This window comes from Natator depressus, chromosome 16, assembly GCF_965152275.1.
Source record: "Natator depressus isolate rNatDep1 chromosome 16, rNatDep2.hap1, whole genome shotgun sequence".
Taxonomy (NCBI): domain Eukaryota; kingdom Metazoa; phylum Chordata; order Testudines; family Cheloniidae; genus Natator; species Natator depressus.
Genome location: NC_134249.1, coordinates 6943550 through 6961302, shown reverse-complemented (window position 1 = coordinate 6961302; position 17753 = coordinate 6943550). Strand labels below are relative to the sequence as shown.

The 17753-nt window shown below is 47.3% G+C and overlaps 1 protein-coding gene across 2 annotated transcripts in view; it reads right to left on the bottom strand.

Moving 5' to 3' along the window:
* The window catches only part of LOC142000071 (dual specificity testis-specific protein kinase 1-like), a 63878-nt gene extending 57408 nt beyond the window's left edge, over positions 1-6470 (bottom strand). Inside the window, exon 1 of one of the 2 annotated variants that reach the window (XM_074974127.1) lies at positions 6368-6470. The gene's annotated coding sequence lies outside the window, so the exon portion shown is untranslated. The remainder of the gene's footprint in view (positions 1-6367) is intronic. The other variant, XM_074974126.1, reaches the window with a different exon arrangement.
* Between the last annotated feature and the right edge of the window lie 11283 nt (positions 6471-17753).

Here is a 17753-nt window from a genome sequence, read left to right as displayed (position 1 = left end):
GAGCTGTAGCTCACGAAAGCTTATGCTCAAATAAATTGGTTAGTCTCTAAGGTGCCACAAGTACTCCTTTTCTTTTTGCGAATACAGACTAACATGGCTGTTACTCTGAATACAGACAATAAGTCGTCAATAACCATGTTTCGCCCTGTGAAGCAGGCATGTATTTTTATCCTCATTTTACAGATTGGAAAACTACAGCTGAACAAAAGAGAGGCTAGGCAACTAACCCAAGGACATACAATGAGTCAGTGTAAGAGACTATTAGCAGTCGGGAGTGGTGGTGAACAGAATTGCTCCCTCCATACCCCATACCGCACAGGTGTCCCCAAAACCACAGCCATGTGGAGCAACCTTTCAGAAGCTCTAATTTACATTAGAGTTTTCCATGTGATTTACATGTGGATCACCAACGAATATACCCAGATACTGCACCTGGAGGAACGCCTACACCATGCCCTCTTTCCATCCGGCCATGCCCCTTTTCTCAACTGTGCTGCACTACTGGTGATCTATGTAGGCACAGAATCAGGCCAGCACGCGTTATCCAATGTCAGGGGGCTCAGTCAAGATACAAAGCATATTTACACCAGCAGAATGACCTTAGTGCACCCACGAATCTGGCCCTACATTTTTACTATATCGTATTCCAGTGAGTCCCTGAGAGCCAAGGCAGCTCTGGGAAAGTGAGCTGGATCAATTGTGCCTCGTGCACCATCAACACTGAGTTCTTAATGCAGACTCTTCGGTGCTCTTTGCACATGAGCCCGGAAGTACTCAGCTTGGCTCTCAGATCACAGGGGGTGATTGAAGGGCAAACAGCCCTCCTAATTATAAACCAAGCAGACTTGATCTGGAGTTACTGAGAGGAAATGAACCCAGAGCCCCACAATGCTGGGTTTATAAAGTCACTTTTCAGAGTGGAATCATGAATGATTATTGAGAAGTATATTTGCACTATACTATTCTTATCCCAGTAGCCGTAGCCTCAGTGTAATTATGATAGAATTCATTAATTAGCTATATATCACAAACCATATAGGACCCGATTGATCCCTGGCATAACTGGCTTTGATGAAGTTACACAGGGATGAATGTGACCCACAGAGTTTTGTTTTTAAACGCAGCACCTCTCATCTGTCCTATTGCAACCAGCCCTGTTAGAAATATTGGTGTCACTGATCCCTACAATGATCAAATGGAAAAGGACTAATTCCAAACATTCATCGTATGGCAGCGACACTCAGGATTCACGGGAGACAGAGTTAAACCTCTGGCCCCGAAAGCTCATATTAAAGACTTGAGAAATAGTAGTCAACGCATTTGCCATCAGTACTCAGTGCCTCAAGAAGTGCCAAGGTATGGACTCTAGCCACATAAACCAGACTGTATTAACGTGAACCAAGCCACGCTACTTTACGTAACATTTCACTTGCAAATATTAATGTTGAAGGGAAGGGGGAAAAGAGATTACGCTGATTTTGATGTCTTAGCATCAGGTAGGAGAGACCCTGAAATGACCTCTTTAAAGATCCAACAACTCTGCTCCTTCAAATAATGGCTGACAAACCTCCCGGAGCCCTCTACGATGACCATCAGCAGAAACAAGGAAGACCGCACCTGACAATTTTAAGGTAAAAACCAAGCAGCCTTCTATCTATATCATAAAGGTGGGGAAAAGAGTACAAGCACATTAATTTCCTATGCAGGCAAAACGTCCCCTCTTCCTTATCCTGTTGTTCAGTGTGCTCTCCACACGACTGTCCCCCCACACAGGTGGGTGCATTTAAGTAGTGCTGCGTAAACACAGAACCAAATCCCGAAGGCCTTGCTGACTGGCTTTCAGGGAGTTTTGCCTGCTTTAGGACATTAGGTTTCAGTCCATACATTTGTAAGGTGCTTTGGGACCCTTTGTAAAGACAGAAACTAGAGAAAGACCAAGCCTTGTTATCACAGAGTTTCTTGCTGCTGATTTTTACTTTTTAGTGCTGAAGTGTGGAATTTATCCAGACAGGCAGGGTGTTGTGTGACCATAGCCTGTGTGGATTGCACATACAGCTGCATCTGGCCATCAATGCACAATGCCCTGAGTGATGACAGCAGTGATGTTATGTGCAAAAGCAAGCTTTCAGCTGAGCGGGTCAGTGTTAAGGTTTGATGGAAAGATGAAGGCGGTGGGGCCGACAATTCCCTGATCTCAGCTTCCCTGATTTCCATAGATAGAGTGGATTGATAGAAAGGGTAGCAATTTTGCAACAGAAAAGCTTCAAAAACAGACTCCAACAAGAAACTGCTGAGCTTGAATTAATATGCAAACTAGATACCATGAACGTGGGTTTGATTAGAGACTGGGAGTGGCTGGGTCATTACACATCTATTTCCTTAAGTTAAGTATCCTCACACCTTCTTGTCAACTGTCTAAATGGGCCATCTTGATTATCACTACAAACGTTTTTTTCTCCTGCTGATAATAGCTCATCTTAATTAATTAGCCTCTTACAGTTTGTATGGCAACTTCTACCTTCTGTGTGTGTGTGTGTGTATTTCTTTTCTTACTATATGTTCCATTCTATGCACCCAATGAAGTGAGCTGTAGCTCACGAAAGCTTATGCTCTAATAAATTTGTTAGTCTCTAAGGTTTCAGAGTAACAGCCGTGTTAGTCTGTATTCACAAAAAGAAAAGGAGTACTTGTGGCACCTTAGAGACTAACCAATTTATTTGAGCATAAGCTTTCGTGAGCTACAGCTCACTTCATCGGATGCATACTGTGGAAGCTTCTGCAGTTTCCACAGCATGCATCCGATGAAGTGAGCTATAGCTCACGAAAGCTTATGCTCAAATAAATTGGTTAGTCTCTAAGGTGCCACAAATACTCCTTTTCTTTTTAGTCTCTAAGGTGCCACAAGTCCTCCTGTTCTTTTTGCGGATACAGACTAACACGGCTGCTACTCTGAAACCTGTCATAGATAGAATGAGGCCCAAAAGCCCCAATACAGCAACACGTGCCTACCGTTCTGCATGTAAGCAATCCCCCTGAAGTCAGCGGAACTAGGTGCTTCTAATCCGTCATGGGTTTAAGAACTTTGTTGGATTGAGGCCTGCTGACTTACAAATCTTTCTAACACTGAGGTTTTTTGAACTACCATGATCTAATATTTCTCCCTTTAAACCACATGATCTTTTTTAATCTCGGCTCTGAATCTCCTGACTCTACAGGATTTGGGGGAAATGTTGTGATAAAATTGGCTTAAACCAATGGCTCTCTATTTCCAATCTTTAACTCGCTCTTCAAAAAGGGTCTGATGCTGCTGAGGGTGCCAAGCACCCTCAGCTTCCACTGGCTTCAGCTCAGCCCCTTTTAAGGCCACACTGCTATCGGCTGGTACAGTATTCCTATTCTTTGTTATCGTTCAAGATTTGCTTTTTTCAGTGTATTTACTCTGTCCCATTGTCACCACTTTGCATTCCCTGCTTCTCTTGTAGGGTCACTTTCTCCTGTTGTTTGTAGGAGTCTTTCATATAGTAGCTGGGGAGAAAAAACACATTTATAAATCTGAAAGCGTAGTTGTCAAACCACAAAAACAGGCTGGGGCAGCAGCCTTAGGGGCAGATGTAGGAACCAAAACAACTTCCAACTCATTGATTTAAACTGGATGCCTATGAAGTTGACACTGTCCCTTTAACAGAACTTTCCAGCCCTACATTTCCAGAGGCCCCTCTATTATCTGGGGGTAATGGACAGGCAGGGAGATGGGAGCAGGAGATAGAGCAGCAGCTCAATAAACAGAGGAGGAGATGGCACACCTCCAGGTGGAGAGAGGTCAGAGAGGGGGTTCCCAGGGAGGAGATGAGGTAACAAGCCAGTTAGAAAATAACTGCCTTGGGAGCAGGGAAGAATGTGGCTGCCAGGCAGCATGGGGGGGATAGCGCTCCCAAGTTATCACACCCCACATGGGTGTGAGAGGGGTGATACTTCTGGGAGAGATGATGGGGAGACACACCCAGGCTTGAATCACACCCAAGAGGTGAGGAAAAGGAGAGCAACACACCAGGAGGAGATGGGGTAACACTGGGGGAGGGGGAAGAGGAGCAAGTTACATACCCGAGGGGAGGGTAACCCAACCAAGTTGTGCAACAGTGACCTTATGCAATCACTTGGTCTTAGCACCATCAGTCTCCCCTTCCCCCATTCACTCCTATTATTTGCTTGTTGCATCTTGTCTGAAATTAGACTGCAAGCTCTTTGGGCAGGGGCCATGACATCCCATGGGTTTGTTCAGTACCCACCACAATGGGGCCCTGTTTTGATTGAGGCCTTTGCACATTATCGTAATACAGATATTAAACAAGAGTAATAAAGAGGTAAAGTCCTCTCGTTCCTTCCATCCCTTACACTCAGTATCTGCTTTCCCCAGCGTCTTGTTCTTGGATCTTCTGCACATCGGAAATGCTGAATTTGAGAAAGTAAATTTCAGCCTTGGGTGAATACTCACAAACCTATTTTGGAATTTCTTGCCCTACTAATTTGGGGTAGTTGTTGCGCAGTCACTTGAACCACAATGAACTGGGCACTTGTCCCTGACTTCCTCGGTGGTAGAATGATGTCCGTGAGCCACGTCTGTGGTGAGTAGCCCATCACAAACAAGCTGGGAAAGGGGAAACTTTCCACAAAAAAATAAACTGAGCTGGAACCTCCTTTTCCCTTCAGTGCTAAAATGTGCATTGACAGGATACATGTGATCTGTGGTCAACATTAACAGCAAATTATTTTAGTTACTTAGAGTTATAGGAATTGTTTAACCAAAAAAAAAAAAAAAAAAGACATCCCGTTAAGAGAGAAAACCTCACACTGAGTCATATCCACATTTTTTCTCCGGGTATCTGCTCCTTCTTTGCGGCATTTAAAAAACCCAGGGCCCTTCCCCTGAAGCAGCAGTTACTGGCCACTGTTGAAGACGAGATACTGAACTAGGTGGACCATTGGGCTGATCCAGGACAGTATCCCTGATGTTCCTCCCCTACAGTCCTCATCAAGCTCAACTCCCACTGAATGCAATGAGAATATTGCCTATGGTGGAACTGCAGGATCGGGCCCCTTAATTTCTAAACATGCTTCGTTTCCACTCCCCAAAAAGGACAACTTTGGAGCACAGCGATAGCCCTGATCCTCGCCCTGGCAGGGTTTCTCTTCAATTCAGAAGGCTTCATAGGAAAGCACAAAGTAGGCCCATGGGACCAAAAGCCCTTTTGCAGAAGAACTAACTCGCCTGCAGCATTTAACTAATCCAAATAATACTTTTACCATTCTATAACCTCTTCCAGTCAAAAATCTTAAAGTTCTTTTTAAACATTAATTAATTTAGCCATACAGCACGCATGCGAGGTGCATCTCAGATATACAGGGATCACTTCATCCAGCACTGAAATTCAGATCCCTCTGCAGGACAACTGCTTATCAGCACATGGGCAACTGATTAGCATTTACAGCTACTATAGTCATTAGTATGTTGAACTCTAGTTCCTGGGGGTCTGTCCAAACCAGCCTCAGCCATACTGGCATTTCTCTGGCAGCCCCATCAGTTTCCGCAGAGTTTAAGCTTTTATTTGAGAGAAGAAAATTTCCTACCCTCAGGGTTCTAAAGCACCTTCCCAATGTGACCTGATACAGTTGCTGTCTGCAGTCAGTGTCAGTCAGCAACCACAAATTTAGGGTTGGCACCAGGGGCTGCAGCACCCTCTGAAGTCAATGGAAGTTGCACCCTTGTTGCGTCAGGACTCAATTTGACCCATTAGCGCAGAGAGGTGTGAACCATCCATAGTCAGATACTGGGTGTTGACTCTGAAACCTAAGAATGACCACTAAGAAAACTGGTTGATTAGGTGTTTCTGCTAAAAATGATCAGACGTGAAAATAATGCTCTGTGGAGCCTTCGGAGAAGGCACCTAAATGTGCACGCCCAGCCTGTAAAGCACCTACCACTCTGCAACCAGGAGCGGTGCAAGCTCTTCGGGGCCGGGAGTGAGCGTGAGTGAGCAGAGCACCCAGTGCAACCGCGGCCCAGATCCTACCTGCTGCCAGACAGACAGACAACAACCATCTTGGGGGGCTCTGGGCAGGGCTAGGGATGGCAGGCGGAGCTTGCACGGAGGGGCCCGGGCAAGGAGGACCCCAAGGCGGGGGTGGGTCCCCCAAGTTGCTGAGCCGCGGGGCTGGGAGGTCCAGGCGGGCGGGGCTGTCTCCCCTCGGGAAGCGCTGAGCCCACCGCCTTGCCACCGAGCTCCGTCCCCTTCCCCGCCTGCCCCAGCCCGTCCCGGCCGGCTCAGCCCCGCTCCCGCCCGGCGGACGCGGCTCCGCGGCGCGCTCTCACCTGCTGCCGGCTCGGCCAGCGGCGGCTGCCGCGCTCCGGGTGCGGGCTCCCGGCTCCTTCCCCCCGAGCCCGGCTCCGTCCCCGGTGCGCTGCGGGGGCGGCAGAGCCCGCATGGGGCGCGGGGGCGCCCTGCTCCGCTCCCCGGGGAGCTCCGCGCCCGGCCGCAGCAGGCGAGAGGCAGCCGAGCCCGCCGGCGCTGGGAGCGGAGCCGGGGGAGGCGCGCGGGGCTGAGCTCGGCGCCTGCCTGCCTGTCTCCCCCCTCCCGGGCAAGCTGCGAGGGGCTGAGCGCAGCACTTCCCCCGCCAGCGGCCACAGCGAGCGGCTGCTCCGCATCACACGGCCCGGCCCAGCGCAAGGCAGCCCCCCACCGGGCACCCCCTGCCGGTGCAAGGCACCCACCCCCTAGTCACCCATCCCCTTACACGTGCCAGGCACCCGCCCCCAGACCCAGAGCAAGGCATCCACCCTCCAACCATGCATTCTTTTTTACTTTGGTCTGCAGCATGGAGACCTTTGTGTAGCATTCCCCTCCCTCCAAGAATATCACTAATAAATCAGTGTCAGCAGGTGTGAATACCTGAATGCTGCTAATAGAGAGTGCAGCGGAGAGTGCTGGGGACAGAGTTGAAATCAAAGACATGCCTTCAGTTCTTGTGTCGGTCTAATGCACCTATCCCCAAACAGCTAGATAGCCAAACTCCAACAGATTTTCCTAGGGTACCAATGACTGAAATCTTGTCTTTGCACCTCCCTTTCCTTGTATGGAGGCAGAAGAGCTTATGTGGTCAAGGGTTAGGGACTTAGCCAACCTGCGTTCTATACTTGGGTCTGCTAGCTCTGGCCTCTGTTCCGGCCAGTCATTTCACCTGTCTGTGCCTCTATTTCCCCTCCCACATTTTGTTGGCCTCCTTGGCTATTCAGTTTGTAATCTGAGAGGCAAGCACTGTCTGCTATGAGGAGCTTATTGTCCAGTGTCTAGCACCATGGGGTCCTAGTCTCAGCAGAGGCCTCTAAGTGCTACTTTAATGCTAATAATAATGTGTGGAGCTATTATTTTAATTTCATTGATTTATATTTATTTAATATTAGTTGCTACATTCAAGGAAGGAGTGCCAAGCCATTCAGTAGGTCTATTAGTGGACTAGATTAGCCTTCTTGCAAAGGGCACGGTGGGGAAAATATATAAAATAGGGTTAAGAAGTATGAACTTAGATGTATTGTATCTGGCACAAGGAACATCTCTGCTGAGCAGAGGAAGTGGTATGAGATTTCCAGTCGCTACCTGTATCCATGAGGCCAAACACATCCATGCCAATGATCTGTGTGATGGTCATGGATTTCCATATGTTCACTCGTCCTTTGGGTCTAGTGTTCACACCTTCATTCACACCCAGGCAACACCATTGACTTCAGTGAGGTTACACAGGTGTAAGTGAGATCGAAATCTGGCCCTCTGCCATTCTCTCTACTTTATAGCCCCGTTGGTTTCCTGGATGCATGTGGAAAATGCATCCAGGTTATAAAACATCAAGTGTCTTCGACAGAATCATTTATGTCCAGGAAGTGAATCTCCAGAATACAACGGGACAACCGTTGTTAAATCATCAATGTGGACAAATTCATTCAGGGCTAGGGAGGAAGTAGATTCATGTGAGGATGCTGCAGCACCTCAAAACAAAAAAAGACTCATAGACTCGCAGATATTAAGGTCAGAAGGGACCATTATGATCATCCAGTCCAACCTCCTGCACAATGCAGGCCACTGAATCTCACCCACCGACTCTTGCGATAAACCTCTCACCTATGTCTGAGCTATTGAAGTCCTCAAATCATGGTTTAAAGACTTCAAGGTGCAGAGAATCCTCCAGCAAGTGACCCGTGGCCCATGCTGCAGAGGAAGGCGAAAACCCCCCAGCACCTCTTCAATCTGCCCTGGAGGAAAATTCCTTCCTGACCCCAAATATGGCGATCAGCTGAACCCTGAGCATGTGGGCAAGATTCACCAGCCAGATACCCAGGAAAGAATTCTCCGTAGTAACTATGAGTGTAAATTCTGCAGGGGGAAGAGCTACCAGACAAAAAAAAGCTGGGCCAGCTACTAATGCAAAAAGTGGATTTCAAAGCAGCCTCACAAGACAGTTAATGCAGCATTTAGAAGTGAGTAGTAGATGAAGTGCTTAATGTCTACAAAGTACCTGACCTTAAAGCTGTTTACTGCCCGTTCACTTCTCTCGTCTAAACACTGGTGCTGCGATGCAGCTGGCTAATGATGAGAAACCATTTGTGTAAGTCTCCTTTCCTGGAAGGGGTAAAGCTGGAAAGCACAATGGGCTCCACAGTTACCACCTTTCATGATCTTTGTTTGGCATTGAGGGATGTCTGCAGCGAGTGGGAATAGCCGAGCATAGATGCAGTTATGATCAGAGGCCCAGATTCTCAAAGGTATATAGGCACCTAACTCCCATTGAAATCATTCAAATACCTTTGCAAATCTGGGCCTGAGACCCCAGCCTACAAAGCCCTCGATTGAGGAGTGCCTAAGTCATGAGACTAGTCTCGTTGATTTCAGGGGAGTCCAGGTTTGCAGGGTCAGGCCCTGAATATAGACCAAAGGCTTGTGCTGCAAACAGCCAGGTGTCAGCAACAACAGCCTTAATTCCCCATTCATTTATTTCCCCATCTCCTTGCATTTTTTCTTTTTGGAAGCAATGAGTCCCAGACCTCCCAATTTGCAAGACTAGGTACCGATTCCCTCCTTGTAACTCACTTCTTCTTCGATGCCCATTAGAAGGGAATTTATTTTATGTTGGGGAAAGAACCCCAAAGTCACCCCCAGCTCTGTCTTGCCCAGCGTGCACTGTCTTCTATGTACTCATCTTTCAGACTGTAAACTCCTTGGGGCAGGGACTCTGTTTTTGTGCAATGTACAGCTCTGAGCACATTGCAGCCGGAGAGCAAATAATTCTTCATAATTGTATTGCGATTGCTTAGATAAAGCATCCTGCCAGATACTCACCCTGATTTTGGAGGGGATAATAATCACTTTTCCTGGCCTATATAAGTGGTGATAGTCACAGGCCCTCTGGTATTGATTATGTTGTCTATTTTTAGAACTAGAAGGGAAGTTGAGACTAAATAAGCAATTATTGGCTGGTGTCATTGCTGATCAGATAGTAGCTACCTCTGTGCTAAGGCCCTGATCCAGCATAGCACTTCAGCCTGTGCTTATCTTTAAGCATGTGCATAATCCCATTGACTTCAATGGAACTATGTGCATACTTAAAATTAAGTATATGCTTCTGGTTTTTGTTTGAATAGGACCTAAACAAGTACTAAGTCCTGAAAGAGACTGTTGTAAACAAAACTAATAACATCACTTTCAAGGCAATAGTATATGGAGAATAATCATATTGTACTGATGGGAAAAATTAGGGATAAAATATCCTTATTAAAAAATACTAAGGAAAATACTAAAATAGTCAGCAGTAAGTGCCCACACACTTCAGTATTGCTATTATAAATGATAGAGCCAAAGTCAGAGCTGGCGTGTAAGGTGTGATAAATTAGATTCCCTTACACTAATTTAGACTCCCTAACACTTACCACACTTCCCAACCGGTAAGTGTAAATTGATGCACTGTGTACTGTAATAACGACAGCAGGTAGATGTGAGTTACACCTAATAGACTCCTTTCACGCTCACCTAGAATCACCTCTGAACTTGCCCTGGGTGGTTTGAACCTTAAAGAGGGTTGAGCAGTGAGCACCCCCCTGGCACATTGGAAAGTTGGCACCTGTAGCTCCAGCCCTGGAGTCGGTGCCTGTACAAGGAGCTGCATGTGGCTCCAGAGCCACAGGTTGGCCACTCCTGATTTACAGGGTTTTCCTTTAGAATGTGTAGGGAGTTTATTGCTTGTAAATTGACTGACAGCCAAAATCCTCAATCTATCTGTAGAATCGGGGAAAGCATGGGGAGCAGCAATGCAAGCTCCCCCAGGCTGCCCTCTGGAGTTCAGTTTCCAAGACCCACTCAACGCTTGGCCTCTACTGCCAAGAAGGGGGGCAAATTATAGGGCTAGTTTTGTGATGTGGACTAGGAACTGAACACACACACACCCAGCTGAGTCTGGTTGTCAGATGGGAATACATTTTGGTCATTTTCGACCAGGGCTAGAGCTGAAAAGGTTAATAGTCTATTACACATGTAATATAATCACATCACAGTGTAACAGAACAAGATGACAGAACAAGGAGTAATGGTCTCAAGTTGCAGTGCGGGAGTCTAGGTTGGATATTAGGAAACACTATTTTACTAGGAGGGTGGTGAAGCACTGGAAGGGGTTCCCTAGGGAGGTGGTGGAATCTCCATCCTTTGAGGTTTTTAAGGTCAGGCTTGACAGAGCCCTGGCTGGGATGATTTAGTTGGGGATTGGTCCTGCTTTGAGCAGGGGGTGGGACTAGATGACCTCCTGAGGTCCCTTCCAACCCTGATAGTCTATGATTCGATGTCATACAACTACACTTCTGTAAAATGTGTTGTGTCCGGGGTCTGATCAAGAAGTTACGTAGAACTTGGCATATCCCAGTGAATTAACTATCCACTACTTTATGACAGAACAGCCTCTTCTACTTCAATCTCTCCAGCTAGGCATCATACAAGGCACAATTTTCAAATGTAGGTGCCTAAACATATATACAGTATAGGCAGCTAAATACCCATCTTAGGTGCCTAAAATGAAATTTTAGGTGTTCAAATATTGCTTAAGGAACCCAAGTTTGAAAACTGGGCTCTGTAATGTAATAGCTTCTGCATTTGTACCAGTGCCACCTCCTGGGATATGGCGGACCTGTCCACATTTGCTATACATGGTGTTTCCCCTGCCATGTGTGATAGTGGAGTTAGTCCTCTGAGAGGTTTTGCTTTAGGAACCTAAACTTATGACGTCTATTGTCTTTGTCACAGACATGCAGTTAACTGGCAATTGACCAATACATACAGTAAATGGCCACATTCCTTACAATGCAGCAATGCAAAATGTTCCAGAACGTAATTCCCAGGGTTAAACTGATCTTGAATCCAACTCACCTTGTTGTATAATGCGCTTTCTACTCCCACTCTCATCCATATATATATAAACCTTCCTGTCCCCTCCCCCTGGAACTTTCGTAGAGGTCCTAGTGTCAAAACATAGTCCCTGGTGTTACACACTGGAATGAGGCTCTATCAATAGTTTGCAAATCAGACTCTTCTGTCTGCTGCTTATAGCCAGATCTCCTGAATTAATGCAAGATGCCACAGCTCAAATTCTTATTGGCACTACGATGTCCCAAGCACCAGCGCATCTCCCCTGTATTAAACCCTTTATTTGGCGCCAATCAAATTTCATACCCTTGTCAAAGTCCTTTCCTTCACTTACAAGACTCTTAATAATAACTTCATCATCCTAGTGCTTCTCTCCGGTCCTCTTGCCCCCGGCTGCTCGCTCATTTTTGAATTGGATGATTATTGGGCACATGCCAAATGCTAACCTAAAATGCTGTGACTAGAGCCTTTGAGCAGCCATGCATCAGCGGCTCTGGAATCCACTCCCCACTCAAATCAGACAGCTGTATCTGGTCTGGTTTTTAAATTGAGGTTTTAGATGTACTTTCTTACCACTGCTTTCAGTCGGTTTAAGGTTATAAAGTGACTTGGGATTGTTATGAAAGATGCCACAATCCCTGTGTTTTGTTGTCATTCAAATAATTAGACACATGCTGAACTTCTAAGATTAACAAGTCTCACTGGAGAAGCCTGAGCGATCTACTCCCAGCTCCTCTTCTGAAACAAAGGCCTAATGAATCCAGGTCCTTTAGCTAAGGAGCCCTCTAGTGGTTCCTTCTATATTTTCAAGAAGCCAGCCGCAGCAGCACCCTACAACCCAAGTAATACACATGATTTAGCCCTGGTCTACACTACGAGTTTAGGTCAAATTTAGCAGCGTTAGATTAATTTAATCCTGCACCCGTCCACACAACGAAGCCATTTTTGTCAACTTAATGGGCTCTTAAAATCAATTTCTGTACTCCTCCCCGACGAGGGGATTAGCTCTGAAATCGACATTGCCGGGCCGAATTTGGGTTAGTGTGGATGAAAGTCGATGGTATTGGCTTCTGGGAGCTATCCCAGAGCGCTCCATAGTGACTGCTCTGGACAGCAGTCTCAACTTAGATGCACTGGCGAAGTAGACAGGAAAAGCCCCGCAAACTTTTGAATTTCATTTCCTGTTTGGCCAGCATGGCAAGCTAATCAGCACAGGTGACCGTGCAGATCTCATCAGCAGAAGTGACCATGGAGTCCCAGAATCACAAAAGAGCTCCAGCATGGACCGAACGGGAGATACTGGATCTGATCGCTGGATGGGGAGACGAATCCGTGCTATCAGAACTCCGTTCCAAAAGACGAAATGCCAAAATATTTGAAAAAATCTCCAAGGACATGAAGGACAGAGGCTATAACAGGGACCTGCAGCAATGCTGCGTGAAACTTAAGGAGCTCAGGCAAGCCTACCAAAAAACCGAAGAGGCAAACGCCCACTCGGGGTCAGAGCCCCAGACATGCCACTTCTATGATGAGTTGCATGCAATTCTAGGGGGTGCCCCTACAACTACCCCACACCTGCACATGGACTCCTGCAAGGGAGTCTCATGCAACAGGGATGAGGATTTTGGGGACAAGGAAGATGAGGAGGAGGGGGAGGTTGAAGATAGCGCACACCAGGCAAGCGGAGAAACCGTTCTTCCCGACAACCAGGAACTGTTTATCACCCTGGAGACAGTACCCTCCCAACCTGGGCTCCTAGACCTTGAAGGTGGAGAAGCCACCTCTGGTGAGTGTACCTTCGTAAATATAATACACAGTTTAAAAGCAAGCGTGTTTAATGATTAATTTGCCCTAAAGACTTGGGATGCATTCACGGCCAGTACAGCTACTAGAAACGTCTGTTAACATGCCTGGGGATGGAGCAGAAATCCTCCAGGGACATCTCAATGAAGCTCTCCTGGAGGTACTCCCAAAGCCTTTGCAAAAGGTTTCTGGAGAGGGCAGCCTTATTGCGTCCTCCATGATAGGACACTTTACCACGGCAGGCCAGTAGCACATAGTCTGGAATCATTGCATAAGAAAACATGGCAGCGTGTGGTCCCGGAGTTTCCTGGCATTCAAGCAACATCCATTCTTTATCTCTCTGTGTTATCCTCAGGAGAGTGATATCATTCATGGTCACCTGGTTGAAATAGGGGAGTTTTATTAAGGGGACATTCAGAGGTGGCTGTTCCTGCTGGGCTGTTTGCCTGTGGCTGAAAAGAAATCATCCCTGCTGTTAGCCACGTGGTGGGGGGGAGGGGTGAAGTGATTATCCCAGAGAATTGGGTGGGTGGGGGGGGTTTAGTTGGGTTTGTGCTGCATGTTAACCCGAAAACATCAGCCCCTCCTTTTAAATGGTCAATGTGTCTTTTTCAATTTTACTCTCCCTTTTTTTCCTCCCGCAGCTGCAAATGTTTCAATCCTGCCACTAGCATCTCCGTCCCAGAGGCTAGCACAGATAAGAAGGTGAAAAAAATGCACTCGCAATGAAATGTTCTCTGAGCTCATGTAGTCCACCCAAACTGAAAGAGCCCAGCAGAATGCATGGAGGCAGACAATGGCAGAGTCCAGGAAAGCACAAAATGAATGCGAGGACAGGAGGGATGTGTGAGAGGACAGGTAGCAGGAGCAACAGAAGAGGTGGCGGGATCAAGAGGAAAGGTGGCAGCAGCATGATGAGAGGAGGCAGGATACAATGCTGAGGCTACTGAAGGATCAAACTGATATGCTCTGTCATATGGTTGCGGTGCAGGAAAGGCACAGACCGCCAGTGCAGCCTCTGTGTAACCAACCGCCCTCCTCCCCAAGTTCTATAGCCTCATCACCCAGATGCCCAAGAACATGGGGGTGCAGCCTCCAGGCACCCAACCACTCCACCCCAGAGGACTGTCCAAGCAACAGAAGGCTGGCATTCAATAAGTTTTGAAGTGCAGTGTGGTCTTGTCCTTCCCTCCTCTCCTACCCCTCCCAGGCTACCTTGGCAGTTATCCCCCTATTTGTGTGATGAATTAATAAAGAATGCATGAATTTTAAACAACAATGACTTTACTGACTCTGCAAGCGGTGATCAAAGGGGGGAGGGGAGGGTGGTTGGCTTACAGGGAAGTAGAGTGAACCAAGGGGGTGGGTTTTCATCAAGGAGAAACAAACGGAACTGTCACACCGTAGCCTGGTCAGCCATGAAACTGGTTTTCAAAGCTTCTCTGATGCGCAGCGCACCCTGCTGTGCTCTTCTAACAGCCCTGGTGTCTGGCTGCGTGTAATCAGCGGCCAGGCGATTTGGCTCAACTTCCCACCCCTCCATAAACGTCTCCCCCTTACTCTCACAGATATTGTGGAGCACACAGCAAGCAGTAATAACAATGGGAATATTAGTTTCGCTGAGGTCTAACTGAGTCAGTAAACTGCGCCAGAGCGCTTTTAAACATCTAAATGCACAGTCTACCACCATTCTGCACTTGCTCAGCCTATAGTTGAACAGCTCCTGACTACTGTCCAAGGTGCCTGTGTATGGCTTCATGAGCCATGGCATTAAGGGGTAACCTGGGTCCCCAAGGATAACTATAGGCATTTCAACATCCCCAACAGTTATTTTCTGGTCTGGAAAGTAAGCCCCTTGCTGCAGCTGTTCATACAGACCAGAGTTCCTGAAGATGCGAGCGTCATCTACCTCTCCCAGCCATCCCACGTGAATGTTGGTGAAACGTCCCTTGTGATCCACCAGTGCTTGTAGCACCATTGAAAATACCCCTTTTGGTTTATGTACTGGCTGCCTTGGTGGTCCGGTCCCAGGATAGGGATATGCTTTCCATCTATCGCCCCACCACAGTTAGGGAATCCCATTGCAGCAAAGCCATCCACTATGGCCTGCACATTTCCCAGAGTCACTACCCTTGATAGCAGCAGCTCAACACAACACAACAGCTGAGCGGGCTGCACGCTTGCCGTGGTATGGCGAGACAAGAGCAGCCGAGCAGAGTTGCAGCAGAAGCGGACCTGTGAGACCACCAGGAGAGTGGATGACAACGGTCATAGAAGACCTGTGAGGTGGATTCATAGCATCAGGAGAGCAGGAGAGCAGAGTGGCAGCGGAAGCGTTGGATGATGATGATGGTTGGCAGTCCTACTGCACTGTCTGCTGAAAGCAGTATGGTGCCCGCATAGAAAAAAGGCGCAAAACGATTGTCTGCCGTTGCTTTCACGGATGGAGGGGCAACTGACAACATGAACCCAAAACCACCCGCGACAAAGTTTTTGCCCCATCAGGCTTTGGGAACTTAACCCAGAATTCCAATGGGCGGTGGAGACTGCAGGAACTGTGGGATAGCTACCCACAGTGCAACTCTCCGAAAGTCGACGCTAGCCTTGGTACTGTGGACACACTCTGCCGACTTAATGCGCTTAGTGCATTAGTGTGGGGACACACACAATCAACTGTATAAAATCACTTTATAAAAAATCGATTTCTATAAATTCGACCTAATTTCGTAGTGTAGACATACACTTAATGTATAGTGAGAGTTGCAATCTGTCTTGAATTTTGTAGTTTTCATGGGTGGACATTTAAAGGCCCCTGGTTGGGCTTTGTGTCTGGCTGTGACAACTGTTGTGTCACCACATCATGTGCAAGGCCATTAAGCCACTTGGATGTAGATTATGTTGCCATTGTGAGAAATTTGGTCCCAATGTGAAACCTGAAAATTCACAGCTGACATAGCCAGTGTCATAGAAAGGATTCATCATAAACCAAATCCATCAAGAACATGCTAAAACCGAACAGATGGGACAGAACAGAGATCAACTGTGGTTCCGTCCGCACTGAAATGGCAGAGACTTGCATGCCTTTTCCTCCAGCACATCAGTCCCAAGGAGAGACATTTTGCTTTCAACCTTCCGATGAGTGATATCCAGGTATCCCTGCAGGGCCTAGAGGAGCAACCCAAAGGGGAACTGAGATTCAAGGGGAGATTGCCCGACTAGAATCTGAGCCCGGTAGGCTGATGCACGCTTGTCCCTGAACTATGGAAAGGCTGACCAGGGTGTTTGTGTCCCTGGAAAGGACTGAAGCCATTCCATAGGTCATCTGATACAATGCCCCAGGCACTAGGCCTGAAGAACCCCTACTCTCAGCTGGGCTTCCCCAAGGACCCAGACATTCATGGCTATTGCTCACTTGAACTGTAAGTGTTTAAGCTTCTGTACTGAGGGTATTTGTCAACTTTCTCTTTTCTGCCTGCCCTAGTAAAATACCCTTTCCCACGTTTCTGAATGACTATTGGGACCTACCATGGCTAGCCCCTAAAAGGCCTCACTGCTGAAGAATCTCCAGTGCTTGCCACTGAGCCATGGACCGCTACTGGCACCTTAGTTTTGGTGTACTCCATCACTGAGCAGCCCTCTTTACACCCCTCTTTGGTTGCAAGCTCTGAGATTTGTCCCCAAATCCTTGCAATTGTAAGGGGCCCTACCACATAAGGTTTGTCTGCCTTGTTCTCCCATGTTTTAAGTTAGTCCATGATCCTTTCAGGCCTTAATCCATTTTCAGTAAATCATTAACAAAATCACTGGCTGCGTTTCAACTTCCACTGCCACACATGGTCTTTGCTGGTGACACTCAGGGCATGTGCACAAAGCAGATCCACAGCTCAATTTTGAGGTGCCAGATACAGTTTGCAGGGCTGAGCAGGTAGAAGAATTAGCCCTATCTAAAATGCCTAAAGTTAGGTTTCTTGCTCAAAACACAGGGTTTGATTCTTATGGGAATTGACAAACGTATGGAACTTGTTCTGAACTCCGATATGGAAAGGCCTGCTTTGCTATTAGACATTCCTGGCTGCAGCAACTCAGGCAGCTCGTTAAGGAGTGCAATGCATATTTTCAGCACATTTCACCAGTGGATTGACTGTCCCTTTAAGGCTTGGGCCCCACTGGAGGAACCCGCAGTGTGACAGTGAAAGCAGATACCAGTCGAGAGCTGCCTAAGCCACAAAGGTCTGATCGAGATGGGAACACTCCCGAAGTTCAGGGGAGTTTGGAGCAGTGGTTGATTAAGTCCATCTCTGTCATTGTGGTGCTGTAGCGCTGTGCTATAGATGTATGTGGTGTTAAGGAGGCATAACAAAGGAGAAGTCAAGAGTCACTTACGCCCTGGAAACCCGACCTTTAGACTCTGCACGAACAAGACACAGTAGGTTGCTTTCCCAGGGCTGATGTTACAGCTTGGAAAAATGCCAAATGAAAGCACATCCGCTCCTGCTAGTA